Below are 7,085 nucleotides of genomic sequence, written 5' to 3'. Positions count from 1 at the left end.
TAACCCTTTCCTGATAGCCTACGATTCATCGTCTCTCAGCCAGGAGGGATATACCCCAAACCTCATCCTACCAGTATGCGCCCCTTCCTGGACCGGTCTCCTTCACCAGTGATTTCCTGGGGAGCCAAGAGAGTAGGTGTGGTGGAGGAGAACAGGGGCACCAGCTGGTGACCCAGCAATGACGGCTTATGTTCCCTGAGGGGTCAGGAGGACAGGAGATGGTAACTTATCCACCCCAGCACTGAGTGCAGGGACAGACTATGTTACCAGATTTACATCTTCAGACCAGGCCTGAGGAGGGCAGGGGAGGCCAGCTAGAGGTAGAATTACAGTTCTTCAGTGGGAGGGCACATGGACAGATGCCAGAGACAGGATTTTCTGCAAACCCTGAGGACCCTTTAACTCAGGCAGGGTTTCTTGCATCCCATATACCCCAAGTCTTCCTTGCCAAGGAAGCCCACAGGAAATCAACTGGACCTCATTTTTTCAGAATGAAAAACGTGTACACATGACCTCCACCATCAAAAAAGAAAGAAAAACCTAAAGGTGACAAAGGAGAGACTTTGTCGCCAAGAATCAACTGCTCCATACCTCAGGGCACAGCCCCATTACAGGAGAAATGGAATGAGGGGATCCGAAAATTGACTATAAGCAGGAAAAAGAATCTATTACTACAACTAGATTCCTACAACCAGGACAAGGTGCCCATGAGCAGAGACGGTACCCGTGAATGTGATGAGTGTCGATAAATAAGACCCACGCCACTCAATCCCTGACCACCAGATGAGCCATTCATTCTCAGGCCCACGGGCCTCATCAGCAAAAGTGAGGCCAGGGACAGCCAATTAGAAAGACAAGAGAAGTCTGTCTAGGATGAGAAGAAATGGACAGTCCACTTGGAACTCACTTCCTCCCCTTCACTACATCCCACCAAGGCTGGAGTCCTGTGGGACCCCATGTTAGAACAGAGTGAGGCTGACCGTGTGGGATCTGGACACATCCAACCAGCCCTATGTGTCTGAGGATGGGGCACAGGCAGCCTTCCCTGTACAAGCTCTGTACTTCAGAGTGTACTTATCCACAACACATCCTTTGATAATTGTTTGTTTCATTAATAATACAGCCATACACCCCGCTCCTCGTTGGGATTCTCCATGTGAGTGGCCTCTTATATCAGTGGAGACTGCCATCCCGTGCAAAGTGAGCTCCCACAAAGTGGGCATTTTCTGAATGTGAATCTCCTACAGGCACACAGAGGCAATACCAGAAGCCCAATCTATCAGGAGACCCAGCCAGGCCCCTTGTCACCCGTGCCTTATCTACACAATTCATCCAGAAGCCTACAGCCCAGGGTATGACTAGGGCTGACCAGGATGATACGGTCTCAGAACAGTCACTAGGACTGGAGTCCCAAGGCCAGGCTGCTGCCTACAGGGTGACTTGAGAACCAAATTCTCACTGTTTCTAGGTCAAACAGAACACAATTCTCCTGGGTGTTATAGGGAAAGGGGAGTCCAGTATCCATATCCACTCATTTCCTATATTCCAGGCCTGAGCTGGACTACAGGTAGAGCAGGACTACATGTCCCAGAAAACCCCATACTTAAGCTAGGGGAATCCTGGGTAAGGAGACTAGGAACCCAAGGAAGGTAGGAAACTGAGGAAAGTCCTAGACCCCTCTACCCACCCATGTCCTTCTTTGTATTCACCATCAAATGCAACAGAAATAAACCCAGAACTCCCCCAAAGCCACTGGCTGCTCTGCCCAGCTGCCCAGCGTCCCTACCTTCCTGCAATTCACAGGCCTTCCTTACAATGTAGTCCTGACTGCCCCTCGGTAGGAAATACAAGGATACAGCCCACTTTCAGGAGTGACCATTCGAACTTCTGGTTTACAGTTCTAGAATAAGAGAATGAGGACAGCCACCAGTAAAGGTTGGGGGGGGGGTCACAGAAATACCTTCTAAAATGATGAATGCAACAAGCCCCGTCACTAAACGGAAGCCTAAGACTGAGCGTGTAGAAGAACCATGGGACATTCTGGAGTGTCAGTGACTTCTTCAGGTTGTCCCCACTGTCCAGCCAGGGCTCTCGATGGCTATAGAGATGTGAGTGGAGAGTAAGAGGGTGGTCGCTCCTACTTATCTAACATTTAGTATGAGCTCCAGGCTCTAGACAGCTGTCTAAGGCCAGCAGAGAGTACTGAAATCAAATCCCATCATGCATCGTCTGATCAAATACCATTTCTAAACCAGCCTCCAAAATATTTCCAATACAGCATTCTACATGAATCCATATGGATAAAAAAATCAAGATCCATGTTCTGGGATTGAGCTACATGATCACTCCTTCAAGTGCCCATCTCTCACAGTGACACGCCAGGGTCTGCCACCATGCTCCCTTTAGACGCTCCATGGGCGGGTCCTGAGGATGCTAACGAACCTGTAAACGACTGGTTCCTAACTCAGCATCAACACAGCTTCATGAACACCAGTGTACATGAGCACTATCAAGTTGTACACCACACGTCTGAGCATTGTCCTTGGATAGTGAGGGAGGCTGTGTAGACTGGCCAGTGGGTGCAGCTGACCTGGAGCCAGGCAGCTACCTACCAGGGGATGACCAGTAGTCCCTCAAAATGTGCATCTTCACCTTAACACCAGGACTTCTGTATGGGACCGGGTTTGAAAATAGGATTTTGACAGGAAGTCAACCTAGATTATCCACACTTGGGAGGTAAATTGTACGCCAATTCCCCCTGTAAGTCAGAAACCAGATAGTGCCGTGTCTGCATGTATCCCTCCAAAAGTACGAGAGCTTTGGAGAATGGATTAAATCAGGTTCCTGGTCTCTCATGAGGGGAGTAAGACCTCTCAAGATGGCTGTAAGGAATTGGCTGAGGCTTTTCTACCATGTGATGACATAGGGCTTGACCTCTCCTCTGGAGCATGCTCCAAGAAGGCACTATCTTAGAAGAAGCCACCCTTATCAAACCGTGACCCTGCAGCGCCTTGATTCTGGACTTCAGCCCCCAGAACTATGAGAAATACATTTGGTTCTGTATAAATTCTCCATCCTTGGTATTTTGTTAGAGTAGCATAAGTAGACTTGAGAGAGAGAGAGAGAGAGAGAGAGAGAGAGAGAGAGAGAGAGAGAGAGAGAGAGAGATTGATTTACAGGAAGATCTCCAGACTGTCAGAGTGTCAAGGCATAAGGCCAGAAATGGCTGAGTAACCTGAAGTTGAGGGCAAGAAGGACCTGCCAGAACCAGGGCAGGAACACAGTTTACCTGGAGTACTGAACTTCCGGCATGCAGAACTGCAGAAGAATGGGTTTATGTCATGTTATATCACTCAGTGTCACTGTCATCACATAGCTTCTAAGCTCTGACCAAAAGGGGAAACAGGACTCTAAGACATGCAGAGGCCCCATGAGTGCAAAGCCACAGGACGGAGGCAGAGGGTCAGACGGGGCTACAAGAGGGGGTACACAGACAGGTAAACAAAGATGTAGAATAAGCACATGTCACATCCACAGGGAGCTTGAGGAAGCTAAGCTCCTGTGTCTATCTACTACTGTCCAGAGCCAGATACTCTTGGGTAGGGAAGACTTGACACAGAACATACAGAACACACTCCCAAAAGGAAAAAAAAAAGATTCTAAATAGCACCAGACTGGAGTTAACTTCTGCTTATCAACGAGTATTAAGAGACTAAAAGGGCAAAGCTCAAATAAGGAAACATTCTTCTTCTATACAACAAACACTGAGTTGTCCAATATATAAAAAAGCCTCTATAGTCAATTAGAATAAAAGGAGATTACTCAAAAGAACAAGACAGTCCAGGGGAGAGCCAGAGAACACAAGAAATGCCAAGCTTCATTAGTATAATCAGGAAAGTGCAGACACGACCCCAAATCAGAAACCGGGCACACCTTGCAAGATGGGAACATTTAAAACTGACCTAGGCAGTTGGTGGTGGGATGTGAAACACAGAGCACCACATGTGGAAGGTAGCTGGTGGGACACCCTAAAAGCAGCACCCCCAGCTCACTATATCTGAAGGGGCTCATAATCTGAAGCCCAACAACTTCAGTTCTTCCGGAGCCTTTCAGTTTGTAGAAGAGTCCAAGGCATCTATATCCTTGATCTCCCAACAGGGAAGCAACCAACCAACAGGGAGCTGACAGAAGAGGCTCAGAGAGCAGGAAACTAGAGCCATGGGTGAATCTGCTTAGGTGAACACTAGTTAAAAGAAGACAGCTCAATAGAACTGTAGCTATATGATTTCATATGTGTAAAGGTCAAAAAACACAGGCAGGAGCTAAGATAGCGCGCAGGGATAGATGTTCATGAGGTGAAACTAATAAGACCCTTCCGCTCCCACACCTTCTACCACGGGGTAAAGGGCAATGGGAATGACTGCCAGGAGGAAACTGAAATTACAGCACTGAAGCAGGGTCCCCGTGGGAGGGACCTTGAGGGGGGGGCAGCCATCTGGCAGAGCTCACTAAGCCTGGCATGTGGGAGAGGAGCTTGGGATACGATTCATGAACTTAAAGACTAAAGAAAGCCTTACATTTGGGCATCTAGACAGGACACCACAGCTCACAGCTGTGAATTACATCACTGTACAGCTAAGAGAGATAATGGACCCAAATGGTTTTGTTCATCATCAGGAAGTTGCATTCTATCCATGCACTTTACCCTGATAACAGTAAGCCATCTGTGGGTCACAGAAACCATATCTTCTGGGACCCAAGCAGGGCTGTTTCTGGGATTGGCACAGGACATCAGGAGGATGCTTCCCCAGTGCTGCAGAGGGAAGACGGGGCATAAAGCTGAAGGCGCTGTGGGATGGTACTGTAGGTCCTCCGTGGGGCTGCCCTAGATAGGGAATGCCCTAAGTAAATGATGGCATTGATAAAGGATGTCATAAGGAGATTCCCGTGGGTCATGGATGTGGCCATGGGTGGTGGCTGACGTGGGTGAGGTTGCTTTGATGGGGGGGGTGTTGTAGGTAGTGGGATGCTTTGGACAAGGGAAGTCCTGGCCATAAATAGAGGATGCTAAGGTTGAAACACTGACTCTTCTATATGAGGAAGCCGATCCTACCAGCAGTAGGAGACCCCCATGAGGGTGGTAGGGGCTGGCCACCATGTCTGAACCCAGCCTGTGGCTGAGCAGCTCCAACCCTTCCTAAATGCCAAACGCCATCATAAACCCAGGACACGCACAGGACCGATTACCAGGACAGCAGAGCCTTTCCAACGCAGTAAGAAGTGGGAAGCTCCATTCTCCTGCATGGGTGGGCAAGTGGGGAGGGCTGGACAAGGCTTCAAGGTCCCTTTCCCTGGCAGAACTGAAATCACACCTCCTACAGGCTCCTCCTTCAGTTGCAGGCTATAAATAGGTCAGCAGGCACTGCTGAAGAAGCCAGTTTTCATTCTCTGTGGAACCCAGCAGAGTTGTTTTCAGGGCCCAGAAATTTCCAGAAAAATCCCGAGATTTCTCACAAGCCTTCAACCCCCTCATGGGTGATTTCAATTTTCTTAAATGAAAATTTCTAATGTTTATAAAAACTTCCAAAACCTTAGGTGATAGTTAAAATAGCTATATTCCACAACATCAAGGAATGGAAACGGTGGACCCAAGGATCAAGCTGCGCACGTTACCCTCACTTTGCCATCGGTAAAGACAAAGATTTGCAATGCGTCACTTGAATTAGGGCACCTTTCCTAAGGGTGGGTCCCTGTTGCAATCACGAGCTTTTCTGAATAGAGGAGTCCTTTAGAGACACTAGGCTCAGATTGTGCCCCTCCCCCTCGCCAGTCCTCAGGGGTCACGTGATGGGAGAGGGGCTGGCACGCGAGCACAAACAGCAAGCAGCCCTCCGCCAGAGAACCCAGCCGAAAGCTAATCAAGCTGCCCCTCCAACTCCCCATCCATTGCTCCAGTCCTGGAGAGCTCACGCCGCCTATTCAGGCCACCTACGCGGCCAAGAGAGGCCAGATAGACAAATGGGCGCTGGGCCAAACGCCATCATAAACCCAGGACACGCACAGGACCGATTACCAGGACAGCAGAGCCTGTCCAACGCTGTGCCACAAAGGGCCACTCGTCCTCCACACCTCGTTCCAGGCCTCGTTTACATAACCGAAACCGCCGAGGAAGGCTCGGATCCTCCCTCTCCCGCACTCAAACATGGATGTTCAAGATGCGACCCTGACAGAACCCTCGCCATCTCGATTGCGACATTACAGGTTCGCAAGAAGGGTGGAGGAGTGAATGGGCTCTGTCACCTGCAGGACATAACGCGGGCTCAGGATTCGAGACCCGTGAACGCCCAGGCAGCTCCTGCTCCCAGAAGCGCGGATCAGGGCAGTGGCTTCTCTTTACACCGTTTCCCACCAGGTTCCACGGGCAGCGACCCGAGGCCCGGCGAGGCCTAGCAATCTGGGTCTGGTGGGGAACAGTGGGGTGCTTTCAGTCCACCGTATTAAGTGGCGACGCAATGCGCTTGGCTCAGTGTAAACGCATACCCATTCTTGACACCACTGCTCGAGGTCTCCAGGAACCACCGCTCCAGCAGTGGGAGCTGATCGCGCCGCTGCAGAGAGTGGCAGGTGACCAGCCTCACAGACCGGAGGCGCCCTGAGCCTAGGGCCCCGGACCCGTGCCTCGGACCACGGACAGCGCCCAGCGCTAGCTTACCTCTAAGACGAGTCCACTGGTGCGCCTCCGCGACGAGACTTGCGCCCGGGGCGCTGAGCTCTCCGAGCCGCCAGCCCGGGCCCCGCCCTCCAGCCCTGCCCACGCGCCCCTCCTCCTGCTGCCCCGCCTAGGCGCGCGCTGAGGCTCCTCCCGACCGGAGCGCGGCGCACCGAGACCGGAGGCCGCTACTGCCTTACAAGGCTGCCGCAGGCACTGCCTGCCTCTGGACGCAGCTCGACCCAGGGCGCGGTCGTCGGTGGAGCTGTGGAGCGTGGGAACCGGGCAATGGTTGGGGAAGAGCTAGTGGGGCACACCTGGCCCTGGGGCGCCGGGCGTGCGGCCAGTCCCAAGAGGGGAAGCTGAGGCTGGTGGC

At 51.4% G+C, this 7,085-nt stretch overlaps 1 protein-coding gene across 1 annotated transcript in view; it reads right to left on the bottom strand.

The window, feature by feature from the left end:
- Tppp (tubulin polymerization promoting protein) overlaps positions 1-6,788 on the bottom strand; it is a 24,710-nt gene extending 17,922 nt beyond the window's left edge. The window contains exon 1 of the mRNA XM_005356722.2: positions 6,713-6,788. The gene's annotated coding sequence lies outside the window, so the exon portion shown is untranslated. The remainder of the gene's footprint in view (positions 1-6,712) is intronic.
- Positions 6,789-7,085: the final 297 nt, after the last annotated feature.

This window comes from Microtus ochrogaster, chromosome 19 (genome assembly GCF_000317375.1).
Source record: "Microtus ochrogaster isolate Prairie Vole_2 chromosome 19, MicOch1.0, whole genome shotgun sequence".
Taxonomy (NCBI): domain Eukaryota; kingdom Metazoa; phylum Chordata; class Mammalia; order Rodentia; family Cricetidae; genus Microtus; species Microtus ochrogaster.
Note: the sequence above shows the minus strand (reverse complement) of the source record. Positions and strands in the feature narration are given on the sequence as shown.